Source organism: Hordeum vulgare, chromosome 6H (assembly GCF_904849725.1).
Source record: "Hordeum vulgare subsp. vulgare chromosome 6H, MorexV3_pseudomolecules_assembly, whole genome shotgun sequence".
Lineage (NCBI taxonomy): Eukaryota > Viridiplantae > Streptophyta > Magnoliopsida > Poales > Poaceae > Hordeum > Hordeum vulgare.
The window spans coordinates 142,270,840-142,298,262 of NC_058523.1; positions in this window are offsets into that span (position 1 = coordinate 142,270,840).

Consider the following 27,423-nt stretch of genomic DNA (forward strand, 5'->3'; position numbering starts at 1 on the left):
GCTGTACTAATTCATCTGCAGGATGACAAACCCAAGAATACAGAGTGGGTTCTTGACAGTGGTTGCACAAATCACATGAGTGGTGATAAAAGCTTATTGATGAATATACTGCTGACTCCATCACCACTGAAGCAACTCACTTACACTGATAAAGGTAAAAGCAAAATATTGGGAATTGGTAAAGTGGATATCTCTAAGGATCGGCACATGAACAAACTCATGCTTGTCGAATCCCTTGGGTTTAACCTCATGTCACTCTCAATGCTTTGTGATCTTGATATGATTGTCATCTTTGGAAAGTATAGATGTGTAGTCATCTTGGAATCTGACAAATCCAAAGTCTTTGAAGGCTTTAGGAGAGGAGACTTGTACATTGTTGATTTTCCACAGATCCTTAACTAGCCACAAGTTTACTAGCAAAAACCTCAAAAGGCTGGCTATGGCATGAACGACTTGGTCATTCAGGCATGATAAATTTGCACACACTGGCGAAGAAGAAGCATGTCATTGGCATCGAATCGGTCAAATTCCTCAAGGACCATCTCTGCGGTGCTTCTAAGTCTGGAAAAATGACCAAATCCAAACACCCCTCGAAGACTATCATGGCTACTACTCGTCCGTTTGAATTGCTTCACATGGATCTGTTCGGACCTACTCATTATGCTACCCTAACAAATGCAGCATCTTTATATGGCTTTGTCATCGTTGATGACTATTCTCATTATACTTGGGTACACATCATTGCTTACAAAAATGAAGTGCACGAAGTCTTCAAATGATTTTCCTCATGTGCCTCAACGAACTTCGACGTCAAGATCAAACACATCAGGAGTGATAATGGAACAAAATTCAAAAATACTAGTTTTGATGATTATCTTAATGAACTTCGTATTACTCACCAATTGTCTGCTCCTTATACCCCTCAAAAGAATGGCGTCGTTGAACTCAAGAACAGGACTCTGGTTGAAACGGCATGGACTATGCTTGAAGAATATCAGACTCCTCGTCGCTTTTGGCCTGAAGCAATCAACATTGCTTGCCACATCATCAACATGGTATATCTTCGCAAACTCCTCAAGAAAAACTCATATGAACTCCTCACTAACAAGAAACCCAATGTAAGTTATTTCAAATTCTTCGGTGCAAGATGCTGGATTAGAGATCCTCACCATAGCTCAAAGTTTGCACCTAAAGAACATGAGGGTTTTATGGTTGGTTACAGAAAGGACTCGCACACCTACAGAGTATTGAACACCTATCACAACAAGGTTGTTGAAACTGTAGATGTGCGGTTCGATGAAACTAATGGCTCGCAAAGAGAGCAACTGCCTCTTGTGCCAGATAAATTGACTCCTGAGGAAGCTATTAAGCATAGGGCTACTAAAGATATCATTCCTACTGAGAAACAACCCCTTGTTGAAGAAGTAGTCCCCAACACTGAGGAAGCTCAAGCAGGTGCACCTAAGGAAAATGCTACATATCAAATTCCTCAGCCCAATCAAAGTCTTCAACCAGCTAATCCAAGGATTGCAAATGAAGTGAAACTTGACAAAATCCTCGATGACATCAATGCGCTAGGTCCTCTCACTCGCTCAAAAGCTTCACATTTAGTTAACTTTTGTGGGCATTCCTCTTTTGTGTCTATCATAGAACCCCCAAAAGTTGTTGAAGCCTTCATGGAACCTGAGTGGATTCAAGCCATGCAAGATGAACTTCTTCAGTTCAAGTTGAATGACGTATGGGAACTCGTCAAAAGACCAGATCCTCGCAAACACAATATCATTAGCACCAATTGGATCTACCGAAACAAACAAGATGAGGATGGTCAGGTTGTGAGGAACAAGGCACGGCTTGTAGCCCAAGCCTAGACACAGGTTGAAGGAATTGACTTTGATGAAACATTTGCACATGTTGCTAGACTTGAAGCTATTCGAATATTACTTGCTTATGCTAACCATCACAATATTACTATATATCAAATGGATGTGAAAAGTGCACTCCTCAATGGTAAACTTGAGGAAGAAGTATATGTTGCTCGGCCCCCAGGTTTTGAAGATCCGAAGCATCCTGACAAAGTCTTCAGACTCAAAAAGGCACTCTATGGCCTCAAGAAAGCCCCTCGGGTGTGGTATGATACATTGAAGGAATTCCTTATGAATAAAGGCTTCAAACCAGGTTCACTTGATCCTACTCTTTTCACAAAATCCTATGGCAATAAACTATTCGTGTGCGAAATATATGTCGACGATATTATATTTGGTTGTACTAACAAACGTTACAATGATGAATTTGCCTACATGATGGGTGAAGAATATCAAATGGCCATGATGGGGGAGATGAAATTCTTCTTAGGTCTGCAAATTCATCAACAATTCAATGGCATCTTCATATATCAAGAGAAATACCTCAAGGATGTCCTAAGGAAATTCGGCATGCACGAATGCAAAGGCGTCAAGATTCCTATGCCTACAATGGCCACCTCTGCACTAACGAAAATGGTATAGATTTTGATCAGCAGATATATCATTCTATGATTGAATCTTTATTGCACCTATGTGCATCTAGGCCAGACATTATGCTTAGTGTTTGCATGTGTGCACGTTTTCAAGCAAAATCGAAGGAATCACACCATAAGGCTGTGAAGCATATTCTTCGATATCTAGCTCACACACCAACACTAGGATTATGGTACCCCAAGGGCTCAAATCTTCACCTCGTTGGATATTCTGATTATGATTATGCTGGTGACCGTGTGGATCGCAAGTCAACATCAGGCACATGCCATTTCCTCAGATGATCCTTAGTGTGCTGGTCCTCCAAGAAGCAAAACTGCATATCACTCTCCACTGCTTAAGCTGAATACATTGATGCAGGCTCTTGCTGTGCTCAACTGCTATGGACGAAGCAAACCCTCAGAGATTACAGCATCAACATGAAAAATGTGCCCCTCTACTGCGAAAATGAGAGTGCAATCAAGATCGCTTTAAACTAGTACAACACTCGAAGACCAAGCACATCCAAATTCGTCATTATTTTCTTCGTGACCATGTACTCAAGGGAAATATCATCATCGACCATGTGAAGACTCATGACCAGCTAGCAGATATCTTCACAAAGCCCTTGGATGAGAGAAGGTTTTGCAAGTTGCGGTGTGAGCTAAATATCCTAGAATCTTCAAATGTTTTGTAAACATGCACGCATCCTAACACTTATGAAAAATTAATTACTTAGATGTGCAACACACGAAGTAACGACTTTCTTCAAACAATGAAGAATATCACTCTAAGTGTGAAGAAATTAATGAAAATTTGGTTCTCACAGCCCTACGATAATTGTACGCGGCGCATGAAATCATCATTCTTATACGATGGGTCACGCCACCACCAAACTTTGAAATTATTCAAGTTGGAAATTCTTCAATCTGAGACTTTTCACAAATTCCTCAAAAATTTCAAAGTCTTCAAAATTTTCAAATTCTTCAAAAATATTCAGTGATGATCTTCATTGCTATATATTAAATAATGAGATTTCAATGTCCTCAACGGCATTCCCATATTGCTAAATCTTCAATTTGGTATTTCTTCTAAGTGAATGTGATGGGACCGTGCTACTTCTCAAACAACAACGCCAGAAATTGACATGTTGACGGAGACTTGCTTGCGTTGGTTTGTCCCTTGAAGAGGAAAGGGTGATGCATCACAGGAGCAGTAAGTATTTCCCTCAGTTTGAGAACCAAGGTATCAATCCAGTAGGAGAATCTCGTCAAGTCCAGAGTACCTACGCAAACACAAATGAGCTTGCACCCAACGCTATAAAGGGGTTGTCAATCCCTTCAAGATTGATTGCAAAGTGAGATCTGAAGGCGGAAAGTGCAACGAAGTAAAAGAGTAAGGCTGAAAATATGGTGTGAAGTAGACCCGAGGGCCATAGTGTTCACTAGAGGCTTCTCTCAAAATAGCAAATATTATGGTGGGTGAACAAATTACTGTCGAGCAATTGATAGAACCGCGCAAAGTCATGACGATACCTAAGGCAATGATCATAGATATAGGCATCACGTCCGAGACAAGTAGACCGATACTTTCTGCATCTACTACTATTACTCCACACATCGACCGCTATCCAGCATGCTTCTAGTGTATTGAGTCCATGACGAACAGAGTAACTCCTTAAGCAAGATGACATGATGTAGAGAGATAATCTCAAATTAATGATGAAAACCAGATCTTTTTACCCTTGATGGCAACAACACGATGCGTGCCTCACTGCCCCTTCTGTCACTGGGTGAGGTCACCGCACGGTATGAACCCAAAACCAAGCACTTCTCCCATTGCAAGAATCATAGATCAAGCTATCCAAACAAAACCCACAACTCGAAGAGAATTACAAGGATATGAAATCATGCATATAAGAGATCAGAAGAAACTCAAATAAGATTCATTGATAATCTGATCATAAATCCACAATTCACCGGATCTCGATAAAAACACCACAAAAGAAGATTACATCGGATAGATCTCCATGAAGATCATGGAGAACTTTGTATTGAAGATCCAAGAGAGAGAAGAAGCCATCTAGCTACAAGCTATGGACCTGTTGGTCTATGGTGGACTACTCACGCATCATCGGAGAGGTCATGGTGTTGATGAAGAAGCCCTCCGTATCCGAATCACCCCTCCGGCAGGGCACCAGAACGTGCCCCAGATGGGTTCTTGCGGAGACAGAAGCTTGCGGCGGCGGAAAATTATTTTCGATGATCTCCTGATTTTTTCTGGAATTTTTGGGAATATATAGGCGAAAGACCTATGGTAGAGGTGGCCCAGGGAGCCCACAAGCCTAGGAGGCGCGGGCCCCCTAGCCACGGCTAGGGGGCTTGTGGGGTCCCTGGTGGCCCCCTGCCTTGGTTCTCAAGTTCCCCGATCGTCTTCTGTTTCGGAAAAAATCTTTTTGGAAGTTTCGTTCCGTTTGGACTCCGTTTAAAATCCTCCTCTAGAAAGGGTCAAAAACATGGAAAAAATAGGAATTCGCACTTGGCACTGAGTTAATAAGTTAGTCCTAAAAAAGATATAAAAGGCATACAAAACATCCAAAGTTTGACAAGATAATAGCATGAAACCATCAAAAATTATAGATACGTTGGAGACGTATCAAGCATCCCCAAGCTTAACTCCTGCTCGTCCTCAAGTTGGGAAGTGATAAAGACTGAATTTTTGATGTGGAATACTACCTAGCATAGCTGTCCTTTGTAACTTCTTTCATGTGACATGAATGTTCAGATCCGTAAGATTCAAAACAATAGTTTGCTATTGACACGAAAACAGTAATACTTCAAGCAAACTAGCAAGGTAATCATGAACTTTCAAAATAACAAGGCCAAAGGAGGTTATCCCTACAAAATCATATAGTCCGGCTATGCTCCATCATCCTCACACAACTAATGTAAATCATGCACAACCCCGGGATTGGCCAATTAATTGTTTTCGCACTCTTACTTTCTCAAACCTTTTATAACTATCACGCAATACATGAGCGTGAGCCATGGATATAGCACTAGGTGGAATAGAGTGTGGTGGTGGTTGTGAGACAAAAAAGAGGAGATGGTCACATTGACTCGGCGTATCAAAGGGCTATGGAGATGCCCATTAATAGATATCAATGTGAATGTGTAGGGATTCCCATACAAAGGATGCACTAGAGCTATAAGTATGTGAAAGCTCAAAAGGAGAACTAGTGGGTGTGCATCCAACTTGCTTGCTCACGAAGACCTAGGGAAATTTTGAGGAAGCCCATCATTGGAATATACAAGCCAAGTTATATAATAAAGATTCCCACTAGTATATGGTGGTGACAAAACGAGAGGCTCTCAATCATGAAGAACATGGTGCTATTATGAAGCACAAGTATGGAAAAAGATAGTAGCATTGTCCCTTCTCTCTTTTTCTTTTTTTTATTTGGGCTCTTGGGCGTTGATGACCCACAAGTATGGGGGATCAATCGTAGTCCTTTCGATAAGTAAGAGTGTCGAACCCAACGAGGAGCAGAAGGATCTGACAAGTGGTTTTCAGCAAGGTAAATTCTGCAAGCACTGAAATTATCGGTAACAAGTGATTGTGTGGTGAGATGATTCTTAGCAAGCAACAAGTAACAAAAGTAGCAACGGTGCAGCAAAGTGTCCCAATTCCTTTTGTAGCAAGGGACAAGCCTGGACAAAGTCTTATAGGAGGAAAAACGCTCCCGAGGGCACACGGGAATTTCTGTCATGCTAGTTTTCATCATGTTCATATGATTCGCATTCGTTACTTTGATAGTTTGATATGTGGGTGGACCGGCGCTTGGGTACTTCCCTTACATGGACAAGCATCCCACTTATGATCAACCCCTCTCGCAAGCATCTGCAACTACGAAAGAAGAATTAAGACAAAGTCTAACCATAGCATTAAATTAGTGGATCCAAATCAGCCCCTTACGAAGCAACGCATAAACTAGGGTTTAAGCCTCTGTCACTCTAGCAACCCATCATCTACTTACTACTTCCCAATGCCTTCCTCTAGGACCAAATAATGGTGAAGTGTTATGTAGTCGACGTTCACATAACACCACTAGAGGAAAAACAACGTACAACACATCAAATTACCGAAACTATACCAAATTCACATGACTACTATTAGCATGACTTATCCCATGTCCTCGGGAACAAAAGTCACAACTCACAAAGCATAATCATATTCATGACCAGAGAGGTAATGAGTAGCATCAAGGATCTGAACATAAACTCTTCCACCAAGTAATCCAACTAGCATCAACTACAAAGAGTAATCAACACTACTAGCAACCTTACAAGTACCAATCGGAGTCGCGAGACGGAGATTGGTTACAAGTGATGAACTAGGGTTTGGAGATGAGATGGTGCTGATGAAGATGTTGATGGTGACGAGTCCCCTCCGATGAGAGGAGTGTTGGTGATGACGATGGCGAAGATTTCCCCCTCCGGGAGGGAATTTCCCCGGCAGGATCGTCCTGCCGGAGCTCTAGATTGGTTCTGCTCAAGTTCTACCTCGTGGCGGCGGCGAATCCACGAAAAAGCACCTCCTTGATTTTTTTTCTGGACGAAACCCTTCATATAGGAGAAGAGGGGGGCCAGTGGGCCAGCAGGCTGCCCACAAGCCCCCTAGGCGCGGCCAGGGGGTGGTCGCGCCTAGCAGGATTGTGGCCACCTGTTGGTGCCCCTCTGGCGCTTCTTTGGCCCAGTATTTTTTCTAAATCCAGAAAAAATCATCATTGATTTTAACGGCGTTTTGAGTTGCGCAGAATAGGTATCTCAAACTTGCTCCACTTTCAGGCTAGAATCCCAGTTACCGACATTCTCCCTCTTCATGTAAACCTTGCAAAATAAGAGAGAAAAGGCATAAGTATTGTACCGTGAAGTGAAATAACAGCCCAAGAAGCGATAAATATCAACATGAAAACATGATGCAAAATGGACGTATCAAGCTTCTCTTTTTTTCTCTTTTTTCTATTTGGGCTCTTTGGCCTCTATTTTTATTTCCTCACATGGGACAATGCTCTAATAATGATGATCTTCACACTTTTATTTACTCACAGCTCAAAGCTCAGAATGATGATGACTCTGTAGGAAATGCCTCCGACAGTGTACTCCTACGGCAACACACAACAGCGCCAGAAATTGACACGTTGACGGAGACTGGGCTTGCGTTGGTTTTTCCCTTGAAGAGGAAAGGGTGAAGCAGCATAGGAGCAGTAAGTATTTCCCTCAATTTGAGAACCAAGGTATCGATCCAGAAGGAGGGTCTCGTCAAGTCTAGAGTACCTGCGCAAACACAAACAAGCTTGCACCCAACGCTTCAAAGGGGTTTTCAATCCCTTCAAGATTGTTTGCAAAGTGATATCTGAAGGCAGAAAGTGCAACGAAGTAAAAAGTGTAAGGCTGAAAATATGGTGTAGAGTAGACTCGGGGGCTATAGTGTTCACTAGAGGCTTCTCCCAACATAGCAAATATCACGGTGGGTGAACAAATTAATGTCGAGCAATTGATAGAACCACACAAAGTCATGACGATATCTAAGGAAATGATCATACATATAGGCATCACGTCCGAGACAAGTAGACCGATACTTTCTGCATCTACTACTATTACTCCACACATCGACCGCTATCCAGCATGCATCTAGTGTATTGAGTTCATGACGAACAGAGTAACGCCTTAAGCAAGATGACATGATGTAGAGGGATAATCTCAAACCAATGATGAAACCCCCATCTTTTTACCCTTCATGGCAACAATATGATGCGTGCCTCGCTACCCCTTCTATCACTGGGTAAGGTCATCGCACGGTATGAACCCAAAACCAAGCACTTCTCCCATTGCAAGAATCATAGATCTAGTTGGCCAGACAAAACCCACAACTCGAAGAGAATTACAAGGATATGAAATCATGCATAAGAGAGATCAGAAGAAACTCAAATAAGATTCATAGATAATCTGATCATAAATCCACAATTCATCAGATCTCGACAAACACACCGCAAAAGAAGATTACATCGGATAGATCTCCATAAAGATCATGGAGAACTTTGTATTGAAGATCCAAGAGAGAGAAGAAGCCATCTAGTTACTAGCTATGGACCCATAGGTCTATGGTGAACTACTCACGCATCATCGGAGAGGTCATGGTGTTGATGAAGAATCCCTCCGTATCCGAATCCCCCCTCCGGCAGGGCACCAGAACGTGCCCCAAATTGGATCTTGCGGAGATAGAAGCTTGCGGCGGCGGAAAAGTACTTTCGATGATCTCCTCATTTTTTTGGGGTTTTTAAGGAATATATAGACGCAACCTCTAGGGAAGAGGGCGTCAAGGGGGCCCACAAGCCTGTTGGCCGCGGCCTCCCCCCTGGCCGCGGGGTGAGGGCTTGTGGGGCCCCTGGGGCCCCCTGCCTTGGCTCTCAAGTCTCCTGATCTTCTTCCGTTACAGAAAAGTTCTTTTCGGGGATTTTATTCCGTTCGGACTCCGTTTCAAAATCTCCTCTGAAAGGGGTCAAAAACATCAAAAAACAGGAACTGGCACTTGGCACTGAGTTAATAAGTTAGTCCCAAAAAGTATATAAAAGGAATGCAAAACATCCAAAGTTTGACAAGATAATAGCATGAAACCATCAAAAATTATAGATACGTTGGAGACGTATCAAGCATCCCCAAGCTCAACTCATGCTCGTCCTCGAGTAGGGAAGTGATAAAGAATGAATTTTTGATGTGGAATGCTACCTACCATAGTTGTCCTTTGCAACTTCTTTCACGCGACATGAATGTTCAGATCCGTAAGATTCGAAACAATAGTTTGCTATTGACATGAAAACAATAATACATCAAGCAAACTTAGCAAGGTAATCATGAACTTTCAAAATAACAAGGCCAAGGAAAGTTATCCCTACAAAATCATATAGTCTGGCTATGCTCCATCATCCTCATACAACTAACGTAAATCATGCACAACCCCGGTATTGGCCAAGTAATTGTTTTCACACTCTTACTTTCTCAAACTTTTTAGAACTATCACGCAATACATGAGCGCGAGCCATGGATATAGCACTATAAGTGGAATAGAGTGTGGTGGTGGTTGTGAGACAAAAAAGGAGGAGATGGTCACATTGACTCGGCGTATCAAAAGGCTATGGAGATGCCCATTAATAGATATCAATGTGAATGAGTAGGGATTGCCATACAAGAAATGCACTAGAGCTATAAGTATGTGAAAGCTCAAAAGGAAAACTAGTGGGTGTGCATCCAACTTGCTTGCTCACGAAGACCTAGGGCAATTTTGAGGAAGCCCATCATTTAAATATACAAGCCAAGTTATATAATGAAGATTCCCACTAGCATATGGTAGTGACAAAGCAAGAAGCTCTCAATCATGAAGAACATGGTGCTATTATGGAGCACAAGTGTGGAAAAAGATAGTAGCATTGTCCCTTCTCTCTTTTTCTCTCCTTTTTTTCTTTTTCAATTGGGCTCTTAGGCCTCTCTTTTATTTTTTATTTTTATTTTTGGGCACTTTGGCCTGTTTTTTCTTATTTCCTCACATGGGACAATGCTCTAATAATGATGATCATCACACTTTTATTTACTCACACCTCAAAATGATGATGACTCTATAGGAAATGCCTCTCGCAGTGTGCTGGGATGCGCAACGATCTAGCATGGTGTATGACATTGAAACATCTCGCTAGCTATCTTACGATCATGCAATGGCAATATGAGAGTGACGACACAAGTCATGAGATAGAACGGTGGGAGTTGCATGGCAATATATCTCGGAATGGCTATGAAAATGCCATAGTAGGTAGGTATGGTGGCTGTTTTGAGGAAGGAATATGGTGGGTTTGTGCACCGGCGAGAATTGCGCGGCACTAGAGAGGCTAGCAATGGTGGAAGGTGAAAGTGTAACTATACCATGGACTCACATTAGTCACGAAGAACTCACATACTTGTTGCGAAAGTTTTTATTAGTAATCGAAACAAAGTGCTAAACACATACTCCTGGGGGAAGGGTTGGTAGGTGTTAACCATCGCGCGATCCCGACCTCAACACAAAGGATGACAATCAATAGATCAATTATGCTCCGACTTCCTAACATAGCGGTTCACCATACGTGCATGCTACGGGAATCACTAACTTCAACACAAGTATTTCTAGATTTACATCACCCTACTAACATAGCTCTTAATATTACCAAATCCACGTCTCAAAACTATTTGAGAGGAATCAAAACTTCTCTTTCTATTCAATGCACATGAAGATGGAGGTTTTTGCATCCTCTTTGGGTATCTATCACCTTTGGGACTACTTTCATAGCATAAGCCAACTACCAAGTTGTGACAGCCCGATGCCGACGTTCCAGAAGATTCTCCTTTTCTTTCTGTTTCCGTCGTGTGGTTATTTTTGTTTGGCACATCATCATCGCATCATGTGCATCATCAGCATTGCATCGGCACCCCGTTGCCTCCAGTTTTCAAAACTCGCATCCATTGTTAGTTGCCGGTTCTCGTCGTTGTCCGTTCTGAGCCCGACCACACACGCACGCGCTCGTGGCAACGTTTAAATCTTGTTTTTAAAAGTGTGCGTAAAACTTTCTCTAATTGGGTTGAGATTTTACGTGTGGTGTTATTTTAATATAGCTAGGCCGCCTTTCGAATTTCGTCGCGATCGGAGTCCGTCTGGTACCCAAACGGTCGACCGTAGCGACACCATATTCGGTCTACCGTTGGATGTTTGTCGGCGTTTTTAAAATCATTGCCGCGCCGCCCGTTTTCCCTCTCGTCTCCGGAAACTACCCTACACGGACACGTACCCATTCCCGCGTGCGGAATCGTTCGAATCCGACCCCACGGTTGGATCCGGAACGAAATTCCGGTTAACCTAGCCCCCCTTTCCTCTATAAATAGGCCCCTCCCCCTAATTTTTAGGAAACCCTAAGCCCCTGCCTCAATTTCCGTGCCCCCCACACACACCCGCCACCTCACCCTCTGCCTCTCCTCTCTCCTCCTGCGACAGGGCCCGTCAGGACCATCTGGAGCCCGTCCCGGGCCCGAAATCTAACCCTAGCAAGCTCCCTTCCATGGCAGCCCGTGCCCTGCCGCCTCCTCGTCGCCGCCCCACAGCTCGCGCCGGATCGCCTCATCGCCAGCCCCTCCGGCAGCCTCCCTCGGCCCCGCACTGTCCCCGGCCGCCTCCCGCCGCCGGCCGTGCCCCGGTCGCTGGAACCAGCCCGCAGCCTCTGCCGGAGTTCTCGCGAGCTCCTACCGAGGCTCCCTCACGCCGCCGTGGGACCTTGTTGGCCGAGCCCTCGCCCCAGCTCGCAACTCCACCTTCGCCGCCACCCTGTGGTGCTTCGCCGGGGTCGTCGCCTCTCGCCGCCGGAGAACCTGCCCCGAGATCCCCTGCTGCGCCGGTTCCCAATCGGGATCGAGGGATCTCGCGGCTGCCCGTTGACCGCCTCCACGTGGGCCGCGACAGGCCAGGGACCCGAGCCGCCTAGGCCTCCACCCCGCGTGGGCCTCCTCTGTCTGGGCCCCGAGCCGGCCCAGGGTCGCCAGGCCTCGCCCCAGCCCATCTCCAGCGCTAGGCTGGCCAGCGAGCCCAACTCCACCAAACCGGCCCAAGTGGCCCCCACTCAGGTGAGCTTATGCCTCGCCCTGACCACATTTTAGTTAGGTTGCACCCCTGTCCGGCCCGTCAGCTATTTAGGTTTTCGGAATTTAATTAAATTCCACAGAAATAGACATATAATAAAACCCCCGTAACTTTTAAACCGTAAGTCGGTTCGAGACGTATTGTATATGGTTTTGGGGTAGTTTTGCGCGTAGAATACGATTTCACAACTTCCATAATTGTTTGACGTGTTTTAGCGTGCCATATGCATAGATTTACGTGCTGTCCCAATAGGTTTAGTCCCGTATTTATTTTCTCGTGCGTGTTCGGTTTGCTCGATTGTCGTAGTAGAAATGTCCATGTTTTAGGAACCACTCTTCCATTTATTTTAGAGTAGACATTGGTATTTTTGCGAGTAGGGTTTTGTCGCTAGTTTATTTCCCGTGTTTAGGTCTTTATCTCGCATTTACGTGTGGCATTATTTTTATTGTGCAACCCCACATATTTTATATGTTTTCGGGGTAGATCTTTGCAATTAGTTTTAGCTTTTGAGCAAGTTAGTTCGTGCGATATTTTGCTATGTTGCCCTCTTGTGTATTTCGTAGGATTTATTTCATGCTTCGTTTGATTAAGTTGTCAACTAGGGAGTTGTTCTTGGGTGTTTAGACTAGCCCCTGGTAATTTTGGTTGCAATAGAAATGCATGTTTAGGTGTGGTTTGCTGCTCTCAAGTTGCTAGAAATAGTGATGTTTTAGAGATGCTGAAATATTTCTAAGTCTGAGGTCTGTTATATTTTGTTGTTGTCTTGTCTTGCTTCTATCTTGTGATCTGTAGCTCTTTTGAGGTTGGTGCAATGGAGTTAGTTGTAGACTTTATGTTTCTCTAGCATGCTGCGAATTTTCATGTCATTTGGGGTCCTGTACCTTATGGTTTTGCTGCTATCAATATGCCTTCAGACCGAAAACTACACTTTCACGAAGTGTTATTTTCACTAAGTCTGAAATAGTGTGTGAGATGCCATTTTGTGACTTCTTTCCCTAGTGATCCATGATGCCATGCAAGTTGTTGTTAGTTGTTTGTTGTAGTGCTTCCTGCCCTCTTTCGTCTCATGCCTTGCTTGAGCATATTGGGATTTTGTAGCTCGTAGTTGTGGGGCGTAGAAAGTGCTATGTGGCTGATTTTGGCAGATTGTAGTGATTTCTTGTTTTGCTCGTAGTTGTTGAACCGTAGCTCCGTTTTGATCGTACCCTATATGAAACTTGCTTAGAATCTCGTGTGGTTTCATTTTCTCTTGCGGGTTGTATGTTTTGAAGTGCTCGTGATCGTCGTCGCACACATATTGCATTCATGCCATCATATCCTGCGGTGTCCGTATCTTTTGATCCGTAGCTCCGTTGGAGATGTTCTCTATGTGAAAATTGCTTGTAACGACGCGTAGAATCACGTGAAAATATTTGTTTTCTGTTTAACAACCAATTAAATGTGTTAGTTCAGATCTGGACAGAATTGTAAATTAACTTGTGAGGTCGTTTCGGAGGTGCTATATGTCATTTCCGACCTCATTTAAAATGCCTAGATAGGTAGTTTAATTACGCTTCACCTCTTGCCATGTTTAACCACATTTAATATTGTCGTGTACCTAATTGGGATAGAACTAAATAAATAAACGTGGAGTTTCGTCAATGTGCAACTCGTTGCATATTGAACTTCACTTAATGTGTAGTGTTTGAGTGTGTGAATTGCCATGCCGTGTCTTGCATGTTTTCAGCTTCTCATGCATCATATGTGTTGTGCATCGTGTGGTGATTATCGTGTGTTGATTTGTGTTTCCGGTTTGCTTCGTCTCGATAGAGTTCCGCAAGCGTGTCGGATTGTGACGACCCGTTCGACTACATCGGTTCGTCTGCTTCACAGAGTCATTCTTCTTCCAAGCGGGATCTCAGGCAAGATGACCATTTCCCCAGATACCATTACTATCATTGCCATGCTAGTTTTACCGTTTCTATCGTTATGTCTCCTTGCCTACCACATGTTAAATATCAGCCTCGCAACTATGCCATGAAACCTTCAACCTAGCAAACCACTGATTGGTTATGTTACCGCTTGCTTAACCCTGCATTAGCGTTGCTAGTTGCAGGTGCAGTTACTTCCATGTGAAAACATGGGTTCCTTGTCATATCACCATATTAATGCTATTTAATTTAATGCACCTATATACTTGGTAAAAGGTGGAAGGCTCGGCCTTTCTAGCATGGTGTTTTGTTCCACCTTTGCCCCCTTAGTTTCGGCTACTGGTGTTATGTTCCATAATCGAGCGCTCCTAACACGATCAGGGTTGTTATGGGGACCCCCTTGATAATTCGTTTCAGATTAAAGCTGGTCTGGCAAGGCCCAACATTGGTACTATTTGCCCAACATAATAATACTGTTAAACTGAAATGCATAGGGAGTTAGCGCTACCCGAGGAGTAATTCTACATAATAAAGGGAGGGCCAGTGTTGATGGTGCTGGTCCAAAACAGAGCACTGTGCGGGGCCAACCCAGGGCAACTTGGGTGATTTCTATCAGGCCACCGTACGCGTCGCTCATCCGTCGTGTCCTGAGAACGAGATACGCGGATCCTATCGGGATCATCGACACGCCCGGTGGCCTTGCTGGATTAGTTTTACCTTTGACGAGATATCTTGTGCATCGGGATTCCGGTGATGCTTTGGGTAATCTCAGAGTTGAGATTTTCCACTAAGGAATCCGACGAGATCGCGAGTGTCGTGATCGAGGATTTCTATGCGGCTTGTGGTAATTTGTGATGGACTAGTTGGAGCACCCTACAGGGTTAAATATTTCGGAAAGTCGTGCCCGCGGTTATGTGGCAACGTGGAAACTTTGTTTAACACTGGTTCTAGATAACTTGAAGTTAACTTAATTAAAATATGCCAACTGTGTGCGTAATCGTGACTGTCTCTTTCGTCAGCTCCTGCTCCGATCGAGTACACTGTGGGGTTATGTCTGACGTAGGTAGGTGTTTAGGGCCATTCATTTGATTATCAGTAGACACGTCCGCTATGCGTAGATCTTCACCCTCTTATTTCTTGTACTCGTAAGTTTAGCCACCAAATATATGCTTAGCCGCTGCTGCAACCTCACCACTCAACCATGCCTCACCCATTAAGCTTTGCTAGTCTTGATACCTTTGGAAATGAGATTGCTGAGTCCCCTGTGGCTCACAGATTACTACAACACCAGTTGTAGGTATAGGTAAAGGTTATTTGATGCGAGCGCGTTGATTGTTCATTTGGAGTTGATTCTTCTTCTTCATCATCATCGATCTAGGATGGGTTCCAGGCCGGCAGCCTGGGATAGCAAGGATGGATGTCGTTCTTCTTTTCTCGTTTGTTTTCGTCAGTAGTTGGACCCTGCTCTTATTCATGATGTTTACGTATTGTACTGCTGTGACTCTAATGTAGCATATGGCGAGTATAAGCCAATTCTATATATATATATATATATATATATATATATATATATATATATATATATATATATATATATTCTTTTCAGTACATGTACTTGTAACGATATCCATACTTGCGACACGACGAGATGTGCTTCTATCCCTGACGAGGCCTTCGTGCCAAATTGAGGATAGGGTCGCATCTTGGGCGTGACAAGTTGGTATCAGAGCAGTACCAACCTAGGAGCCCCCTTGATTGATCGAACTTGGCCGAGTCGAGTCTAGTGAAAAACTGCTTTGAGTCTAGTGATATATCGGAGAGTAGGATAATTTTTTCTCCTCTTCTATGCTCTGGTGAGGAATCTTGACGTAATAATTTATTCTACTCTTCTCACTCAAGTTTTTTTAGGATCACACGGATATTCTTGGAATCTATATGATGCTGATGTGACGAAGTTCTGTCTTGGTGCCTCCTGTCTCACTTGATTTCTTTCGGGGAGTTGAGCTCCAGGGGATTCTCGAGCACATCGTTATCATTCAGATTTCTTAGTATCTCAGAACGAAGGATGTTCATAATTGCTTCAATACTAGTAGTGGCAAGATAACCCCGATGTCCCCAGTACTGGGCAGATTGTTCAGGAGTACTGCCATACTTTGTATCGTTGTGATCACGAGGGTCTGTTGTAGATGAAGGTCCGAGATTCTGGTTATGTGTTGACGGATGTGATACAGGTGACGGGTTAGTATAGGAGTTGTGTGATTATTACTCCTTGTATCCGTGTACCAGATTGCATGACCAGAAATTTCGGGAATTCTTAGGTGGGAATTCAAGTAGTTGCTTATAGGACAATCTTCCAACAAATGCATGATGTTAGGTTGGGGTTCGACATCTAGTGGATTCGTTTGTTGACGGTCGACTTACAACGGTTCTCATTGTGTCTTAAAGAGTCCTTGTAGCTTGCTACGACTCGGGGACGCTTCGTATGTCGGGCGCACTGTCTTGCACTTGATGGCTTCTGTAAGGTTCGAGCCCGTGCGATCCTGTCCACGAAAATATTGAACGGAAATCTTTCTCATAAGTTTCTTCTGGCTTGTTTCATAAGCCTCACCTTTTGTTTTTGTTCGAATATGGTAATTCAAGTTGCTTCGATCACAAGTGGTGATTTCAGATCTTTCCTAAGAGGTGTTCTCATATTTTCATGTGAGAATGCAAATTCTTTTGTTCATTCAAATTGTCATATCAATTCTTGTGGTGTAAATCCTTTTCAACCGGTGTGTTTCTCTTCAAGTATTTCAATCCTCTCCAATTTTGCAAGATCAATCTCTCATTTCTTTCCGGAGTTCATTTCATCTGTCCCAAGTCGTGTGTCTTTTTTTTCCCACCCTCCCGCCCTTTTTCTCAGTGATTCAATTTTCATCCAAGAGTTTTCTTTTCATTGTGCTTCCGCTGTCTGTTCTTTTCTCTCTTATCTGGTGATTCGTTGTGAAGATTCACAGGAGCTTCCTGTTCTTCTTTATTCAGTCTTGTTATCTTTTCTGGTGAACTCAATTTAGTTGTCCGTGTCATCATATCATTTTCATCCTTGTAATTATTTCCCTTGTTGGAGATTCTTATCAATATATCTTGTTTATTCAGTTATCTCTATTCTATCCGGAGCATTGAAGTATCTCAGTAGTTCTTGTTTTCTATTCTTTTTAATTATTTCGAGGTGTTCAACTTCATCAAGTTTTCATTTGTACCGGTGCAATCTCTCTGTCTATTCAATTTCAACGGTGGTTTCTTTGAGTGGGCCCATAACCCACAGGTTTTCCCACGATCTTTCGTGGCTCTTTTAATCTTTTCTCGGAGATCTCTAATTATTTCAACTATGACATAAGTATGAATTTCATCAGTCATATCCCTTCTTCAAGATCAATTTGAATTAATTCTCATATTTGGCTCAACATTTCATTCTTCTTTATTCTGGAGTGTCTCATTAATTCTTGGTGGGTTCTTCTCATCATTCTATTCTTTGAAGATCGAAGGAGTGTTTCTCTCAAATCTTGGTCCATTCTCTTGGAGATTCATCATTTCAGCTTTGTGTCATCGTCTTGAATTTGTTTTCAATCATGAGTGATTCATTTCTTGCTATCCGGTGCATTTCTAAATTGTTTCAATTTTGATTCTCTGAAGGCCGTCATTTTAGAAGATTCTTCGTTCTCAGCTTTCAGCTTTCTTCCTCGATTCTTCTCAAAATTTGTCTCTTCGTTCGTCTCTCAACTATTCTGGTGTCTTGTTTAAATTTTTCTCTCAGGTGGATCATGATCTCTTCATTCTCTTGTATCTCCATTCAATTGTGAATTCTCACCGGAGCTTCCTTCATATATGCTTCAAGTGGTGATTATCTCTCTGTCTCTTCAAGATTTTTTCAAGAAGAATAAGTTGTATGCTAAATCCGTTGATTGTCATCAATTTTAATTTGATGAAGGATAAGCATAACATAATTCTTATTCTTTTTCATAGAAATCTGAATTCTTCTTCCGGAGCGGCTCATGATATCAATTCATTCTCAAGTGTTCTTCAAGATTCTTGTTGGAGAACCTCAAGTATCCTTTCTCTTGCATTTGTATGTGCAATTGTTCTTCCTTTATCCTTTGAGGTTGTATTATAGCATTCTTGTTAGTGTAGGAGTTTCGAAGAGTTTTTCCTTTCAAGTATGAGATAATTAAACCCACCAAATCTATGTTCATGGGATATTTTCAACCCATGATTTCTTCATTGAGCTATCTTGGTTTGGATTTCACCTTAAGCTTTTCCTATGGATTGTTGCTATCATGGTGCTTGTCATTAATCCAAGTTCTCAATGTATCCTCTTGGTGTAAGAAATTGTTCATATCTTGTTTCTCCCAATCAATCCTTGTTTCTGTTAGTGGCTGGTTGTCACTTCATTAGTTTGAAAGGTGTCCATAAGCCCACTACTATCTTGTTCTTTTCGTTGTTGTTTTTCCAACAACTCCGTTCAATTCTTCTTGCAAGGATGATTGCCAAGTTCATTGGAGTTAGTAGTTGTCATTCTTTCTTCATTCTCTTCTTCCGTATGTGCTAGTTCATATTCTATTGTTCCGGAGGCATTGTGATATTGCTCTTTTGGGTCAATCTTGTTGTTCTATCAAGATCATGGTGTTCCCTTGTTCTATTTAGTTGTGTGTTATGAATATTGTCTATTTCTTCTATCTTATCGAATTTTTTGTCCCATTTTCCTACCGAAGTGTTGCCGAAATTTTCCGTGAATTCTTGCTTCTTTCTCATATCATTCCTCATATCTTTGCAACCTTCAAGGATCGTTGGTTTCACTCGTTTGTGAAAGAAGCAATTAATTTTTACCTCTTGTTCTTTCTCATCCTCTCCCCCTTTCATTCTTGGATCTCGGGGAGAGATCCTCTTGTAGTGTAGGAGAATTGCGACAGCTCGATGCCGACATTCCAGAAGATTCCCCTTTTCTTTCTGTTTCCATCGTGTGGTTATTTTTGTTTGTCGCATCATCATCGCATCATGCACATCATCAGCATTGCATCGGCACCCCGTTGCCGCCAGTTTTCAAAACTTGCATCCGTTGTTAGTTGCGGTTCTCGTCGTTGTCCGTTCTAAGCCCGACCACACACGCATGCGCCCGCGGCAACAGTTAAATCTTGTTTTTAAAAGTTTGCATAAAACTTTCTCTGATTGGGTTGAGATTTCACGTGCGGTGTTATTTTAATATAGCTAGGCCGCCTATCAAATTTTGTCGTGATCGGAGTCCTTCTGGTACCCGAACGGTTGACCGTAGCGGCACCGTATTCGGTCTACCGTCGGACGTTTGTCGGCGTTTTTAAAATCATTGCCGCGCCGCCCGTTTCCCTCTCATCTTCGAAAACTACCCTACCCGGACACGTACCCTTTCCCGCGTGCGGAATCGTTCGAATCCGACCCCACGGTTGGATCCGGCACGAAATTACGGTTAACCTAGCCCCCCTTTTCCTCTATAAATAGGCCCCTCCCCCTAATTTTTAGGAAACCCTAAGCCCCTGCCTCAATTTCCGTGCCCCCCACACACAGCCACCACCTCACCCTGTGCCCTCCTCTCTCCACTCGCAATAGGGCCCGCCAGGCCCATCTGGAGCCTGCCCCGGGCCCGAAATCTAACCCTAGCAAGCTCCCTTCCATGGCAGCCCGTGCCCCGCCGCCTCCTCGTCCCCGCCCCGCAGCTCGCGTCGGCTCGCCTCGTCGCCAGCACCTCCGGCAGCCTTCGTCGGCCCCGCGCCGTCCCTGGCCGCCTCCCGACGCCGGCCGTGCCCCGGTCGCCGGAACCAGCCCGCAACCTCTGCCGGAGTTCTCATGAGCTCCTGTGGAGGCTCCCTCGCACCGCCGCGGGACCTTGCCGACCGAGCCCTCGCCCCAGCTCGCAGCTCCGCCTTCGCCGTCGCCCTGTGGTGCTTCGCCGGGGTCGCCGCCGGAGAACCTGCCCCGAGATCCCCTGCTATGCCGGTTCCCTATCGGGATCGAGGGATCTCGCGGCTGCCCGTTGACCGCCTCCACGTGGGCCGCGACAGGCCAGGGACCCGAGCCGCCTGGGCCTCCGCCCCGCCTGGGCCCCAAGCTGGGCCAGGGTCGCCAGGCCTCGCCCGGCCCATCCCCAGCGCTAGGCTGGCCAGCGAGCCCAGCTCCACCAAACCGTCCCAAGAGGCCCCCACTCAGGTGAGCTTATCCCTCGCCCTGAGCACATTTTAGTTAGGTTCCGCCCCTGTCCGGCCCATCAGCTATTTAGGTTTTTCAGAATTTAATTAAATTCCACAGAAATAGACGTATAATAAAAACCCCCGTAACTATTAAACCGTAAGTCGGTTCGAGACGTATTGTATATTGTTTTGGGGTAGTTTTGCGCGTAGAATACGATTTCGCAACTTGCATAATTGCTTGACGTGTTTTAGCGTGCCATATGCATAGATTTACGTGCTGTCCCAATAGGTTTAGTCCCGTATTTATTTTCTCGTGTGTGTCCAGTTTGCTCGATTGTCGTAGTAGAAATGTCCATGTTTTAGGAACCACTTTTCTATATATATTAGAGTAGACATTGGTATTTTTGCGAGTAGGGTTTTGTCGCAAGTTTATTTTCCGTGTTTAGGTCTTTATCTCGCATTTACGTGTGGCATTATTTTTGTTGTGCAACCCCACATATTTTATATGTTTTCGGGGTAGAAAAATCCATAGGATTTTGGATTTTTCTGTGCAATTAGTTTTAGCTTTTGAGCAAGTTAGTTCGCGCGATATTTTGCTATGTTGCCCTCTTGTGTATTTCGTAGGATTTATTTCGTGCTTCGTTTGATTAAGTTGTCAACTAGGGAGTTGTTCTTCGGTGTTTAGACTAGCCCTTGGTAATTTTGGTTGCAATAGAATTCATGTTTAGGTGTGGTTTGCTTGCTCTCAAGTTGCTAGAAATAGTGATGTTTTAGAGATGCTGAAATACTTCTAAGTCTGAGGTCTGTTATATTTTGTTGTCGTATTGTCTTGCTTCTATCTTGTGATATGTAGCTCTTTTGAGGTTGGTGCAATGGAGTTAGTTGTAGACTTTATGTTTGTCTAGCATGCTGTGAATTTTCATGCCATTTGGAGTCCTGTAGCTTATGGTTTAGCTGATGTCAATATGCCTTCAGACCGAAAACTGCACTTTCATGAAGTGTTATTTTCACTAAGTCTGAAATAGTGTGTGAGATGCCTTTTGTGACTTCTTTCCCTAGTGATCCATGATGCCATGCTAGTTGTTATTAGTTGTTTGTTGTAGTGCTTCTTGCCCTCTTTCGTCTCATGTCATGTTTGAGCATATTGGTATTTTGTAGCTCGTAGTTGTGGGGCGTAGAAAGTGCTATGTGGCTGATTTTGGCAGATTGTAGTGATTTCTTGTTTTGCTCGTAGTTGTTGAACCGTAGCTCCGTTTTGATCGTACCCTATATGAAACTTGCTTAGAATCTCGTGTAGTTTCATTTTCTCTTGTGGGTCGTATGTTATGAAGTGCTCGTGACCGTCGTCGCACACATATTGCATTCATGCCATCATATCTTGCGATGTCCGGATCTTTTGATCCGTAGCTCCGTTGGAGATGTTCTCCATGTGAAAATTGCTTGTAACGACGCATAGAGTCATGTGAACCTATTTGTTTTGCTGTTTAACAACCAATTAAATGTGTTAGTTCATATATGGACAGAATTGTAAATTAACTTGTGAGGTCGTTTCGGAGGTGCTATATGTCATTTCCGACCTCATTTAGAATGCCTAGATAGGTAGTTTAATTACGCTTCACCTCTTGCCATGTTTAACCACATTTAATATTGTCGTGTACCTAATCGGGATAGAACTAAATAAATAAACATGGAGTTTCGTCAATATGCAACTCGTTGCATATTGAACTTCACTTAATGTGTAGTGTTTGAGGCTGTGAATTGTCATGTCGTGTCTTGCATGTTTTCAGCTGCTCATGCATCATATGTGTTGTGCATCGTGTGGTGATTATCGTGTGTTGATTTGTGTTTCCGGTTCGCTTCGTCTCGGTAGAGTTCCACAAGCGTGTCGGATTGTGAGGACCCGTTCGACTACATCGGTTCGTCTCCTTCACGGAGTCATTCTTCTTCCAAGCGGGATCTCAGGCAAGATGACCATTTCCCCTGATACCATTACTATCACTGCCATGCTAGTTTTACCGTTTCTATCGTTATGTCTTGTTGCCTACCACATGTTAAATATCAGCCCATCAACTATGCCATGAAACCTTCAACCTGTTCAACCTAGCAAACCACTGATTGGCTATGTTACCGCTTGCTTAACCCTATGTTAGCGTTGCTAGTTGCAGGTGCAGTTGCTTACATGTGAAAACATGGGTTCCTTGTCATATCACCATATTAATGCTATTTAATTTAATGCACCTATATACTTGGTAAAAGGTGGAAGGCTCGACCTTTCTAGCCTGGTGTTTTGTTCCACCTTTGCCCCCTTAGTTTTGGCTACCGGTGTTATGTTCCATAGTCGAGCGCTCCTAACACGTTCGGGGTTGTTATGGGGACCCCCTTGATAATTCGTTTTAGATTAAAGCTGGTCTGGCAAGGCCCAACATTGGTACTATTTGCCCAACATAATAATAGTGTTAAACTGAAATGCATAGGGACTTAGCGCTACCCGAGGAGTAATTCTACATAATACAGGGAGGGCCAGTGCTGGTCGAAAACAGAGCACTGTGCGGGGCCAACCCAGGGCAACTTGGGTGATTTCTATCAGGCCACTGTACGCGTTGCTCATCCGTCGTGTCCTGAGAACGAGATACGCGGCTCCTATCGGGGTCGTCGACACGCCGGGTGGCCTTGCTGGATTAGTTTTACCTTTGACGAGATATCTTGTGCATCGGGATTCCGGTGATGCTTTGGGTAATCTCAGAGTTGAGGTTTTCCACTAAGGAATCCGACGAGATCGCGAGTGTCGTGATCGAGGATTTCTATGCGGCTTGTGGTAATTTGTGATGGACTAGTTGGAGCACCCCTGCAAGGTTAAATCTTTCGAAAAGCCGTGCCCGCGGTTATGTGGCAACGTGGAAACTTTGTTTAACACTGGTTCTAGATAACTTGAAGTTAACTTAATTAAAATATGCCAACTGTGTGTGTAACTATGATTATCTCTTTCGTGAGCTCCTGCTCCGATCGAGGACACGGTGGGGTTATGTCTGACGTAGGTAGGTGTTCAGGGTCATTCATTTGATCATCAATAGACAGGTCCGCTATGCGTAGATATTCCCCCTCTTATTTCTTGTACTCGTAAGTTTAGCCACCAAATATATGCTTAGCCGCTGCTGCAACCTCACCACTTAACCATGCCTCACCCATTAAGCTTTGCTAGTCTTGATACCTTTGGAAATGAGATTACTGAGTCCCCTGTGGCTCACAGATTACTACAACACCAGTTTCAGGTACAGGTAAAGGTTATTTGACGCGAGCGCGTTGATTGTTCATTTGGAGTTGCTTCTTCTTCTTCTTCTTCATCGATCTAGGATGGGTTCCAGGCCGGCAGCCTTGGATAGCAAGGATGGACGTCGTTCTTCTTTTCTCGTTTGTTTTCGTCCGTAGTCGAACCCTGCTCTTCTTCATGATGTTTATGTATTGTACTGCTGTGACTCTGATATAGCATGTGGCGAGTATAAGCCAATTCTATATATATATATATATATATATATATATATATATATATATATATATCTTCTTTTCAGTACATGTGCTTGTAACGATATCCATTCTTGCGACACGACGAGATGCGCTTCTATCCCTGACGAGGCCTTCGTGCCAAATTGAGGATAGGGTCGCATCTTGGGCGTGACACAAGTCACGCACCGCCGTGCTCTAAAAGATCTAAGTGAAGCACATAGAGCAAAATTATCTAGCTCAAAAGATATAAGTGAAGCACATGTGAGCTAAATTGCCTAACTCAAAAGATATAAGAGAAGCTCAAAGAGTATTCTAGAAATTCACGATGAGTGCATGTCTCTCTCGAAAGGTGTGCAGCAAGGATGACTGTGACACAACAAAAAGAAAAGACTCCTACGATACAAGACGCTCCAAGCAAAACACATATCATGTGGTGAATAAAAATATAGCTCCAAGTAATGTTACCGATGGATTGAAGACGAAAGAGGGGATGCCTTCCCGGGGCCTCCCCAAACTTAGGCTTTTTTTGTCCTTGAATTCGGCTTGGGATGCCTTGGGCATCCCCAAGCTTGAGCTCTTTCCACTCCTTATCTCTTTGTCCATGAGAACATCACCCAGAACTTGAAAACTTCACAACACAAAATTTAAACAGAAACTTGTGATATCATTAGCACAAGAAAACAAACTACCACCTCTTTAGCTACTGTAGCAATCTTGATTTCTATTTATATTGGTGTTAGATTACTGTATTCTCACTTTTCCATGGCTAGTACCCCCCCCCCCCTGATACTATCCATAGTTTCATCAAAACAAGCAACCAACTCAACAAAAACAGAATCTGTCAAAAACAGACCAGTCTGTAGCAATCTGTATACTTCGTATACTTCTCGTACCTCAAAAATTCTAAAACATTATGAATGCCTGGGCAAAAGGCATATCAACCAGCAGCAGAAAGAATCAACTCAAAATCTCTATCTGAATAAAAATGAAAAATAATCTCGTGAGCAAAAAGTTTCTGTCTTTTTCCAGCAGGATCAAACAACCATCACCAAGACTAGTCATAAAGGTTTTGCTTGGCTCAAGCACAAAAAGAAACATAAAAGACACTATCATAACAGAATTATGATGGTGTGGACACAAAAAAACAGAAAGAAAAAGATAAATTCATTGGGTTGCCTCCAAAAAGCGCTATTGTTTAACGCCCTTAGCTAGACATAAAGCGATAGAATCACGTATCGTCCTCTTTGGTGCTCAAACCATAAGTAGCGTGATCACTCATCATCTTAAGGTCTTCATATTTCTTACTAGATGACTCACCACTATTTTTAGGAACAAAAATAGACTTGGTGGCCTTATTGTGGGCAAAGTTTGGAGTATTCTGCACAGCGGCAAAAGCGGAACCCAAGTTGGTTATAACATCCTCTAGTTTGCCAATCCTAACGGAATCATGACCTAGTTTTTCGTTAACTGTGGGTTCCTTCTCCTTTAAATTTTTCAAAACCATTCCCACCTTGGATCCGTACTGAGTGATTTGATTGTGGATTTTTTTATCCAAATTCTCAATAAGTTCGTACGTAGCAACTTTATTTTCAATGACGTCCAGCCTACGCATCACATGTTCCAGAGTTAAGGTAGTTCCATTAACCATGAGTGGGGGTGAGCCTACCAAATTTATTACAGCTCCGTAAGAATCAACGGTATGGCTACCCAAGAAATTTCCGCCCATGATGGTATCAAGAATATACCTATTCCAAGGAGAAATACCCACATAAAAACTGCAAAGAAGCACGGTAGTAGATTGCTTATGAGTAGATCTACTCTGAGCATTGCAAATCCTATACCGGGAGTCCTTTAAGTTTTCGTCCTCATTTTTTTTGAAATTGAGGACTTCGTTCTCGGGAGTATCGTTCGAAGTGGTGGATCTAGCCATGAGGACAGGTAGACTATCCCACACAGACGAACAGAAAGCAAGCGAGAGAAAAGGGCGAACGAAAAAGGCAAATGAAAAAGGCAAATATTTTTGTAATTTTTTTCAGAAGTGGGGGAGAGGAAAACGAGAGGCAAAAAAGTAAATGCAAGAGATGAGTTTGTGACACTTACTTGGATGAGTTCTTGACTTGATCCTCCCCGGCAACGCCGCCAGAAATCCTTGTGCTACTTCTCAAACAACAGCGCCAGAAATTGACACGTTGACGGAGACTTGCTTGCGTTGGTTTTTCCCTTGAAGAGGAAAGTGTGATGCAGCACAGGAGCAGTAAGTATTTCCCTTAGTTTGAGAACCAAGGTATCAATCCAGTAGGAGAATCTCGTCAAGTCCAGAGTACCTACGCAAACACAAAAGAGCTTGCACCCAACGCTATAAAGGGGTTGTCAATCCCTTCAAGATTGATTGCAAAGTGAGATCTGAAGGCAGAAAGTGCAACGAAGTAAAAGAGTAAGGCAGAAAATATGGTGTGAAGTAGACCCGAGGGCAATAGTGTTCACTAGAGGTTTCTCTCCAAATAGCAAATATTACAGTGGGCGAACAAATTATTGTCGAGCAATTGATAGAACCGCGCAAAGTCATGACGATATCTAAGGCAATGATCATACATATAGTCATCAAGTCCGAGACAAGTAGACCGATACTTTCTGCATCTACTACTATTACTCCACACATCGACGGCTATCCAGCATGCATCTAGTGTATTGAGTTCATGATGAACAGAGTAACGCCTTAAGCAAGATGACATGATGTAGAGGGATAATCTCAAACCAATGATGAAAACCCCATCTTTTTACCCTTGATGGCAACAACATGATGCATGCCTCGCTACCCCTTCTGTCACTGGGTGAGGTCACCGCACAGTATGAACCCAAAACCAAGCACTTCTCCCATTGCAAGAATCATAGATCAAGCAGGCCAAACAAAACCCACAACTCGAAAAGAATTACAAGGATATGAAATCATGCATATAAGAGATCAGAAGAAACTCAAATAAGATTCATAGATAATCTGATCATAAATCCACAATTCGTCGGATCTCGACAATCACACCGCCAAAGAAGATTACATCGGATAGATATCCATGAAGATCATGGAGAACTTTGTATTGAAGATCCAAGAGAGAGAAGAAGCCATCTAGCTACTACTATGGACCCGTAGGTCTATGGTGAACTACTCAGGCATCATCGGAGAGGTCATGGTGTTGATGAAGAAGCCCTCTGTATCTGAATCCCCCTCCGGCAGGGCACTAGAACGTGCCCTAGATGGGATCTTGCGGCGGCGGAAAAGTACTTCCGATGATCTCCTGACTTCTTCTGGAATTTTTGGGAATATATAGGCGAAAGACCTACGGCAGAGGTGGCCCAGGGAGCCCACAAGCCTAGGAGGCATGGGCCCCCCTTGCCGCGGCTAGGGGACTTGTGGGGTCCCTGGTGGCCCCTGCCTTGGTTCTCAAGTTCCCCGATCATCTTCTGTTTCGGAAAAAATCTTTTTGGAAGTTTCGTTCCGTTTGGACTCCGTTTAAAATCCTCCTATGAAAAGGGTCAAAACATGGAAAAAACAGGAACTTGCACTTGGCACTGAGTGAATAAGTTAGTCCCAAAAAAGATATAAAGGCATAAAAAACA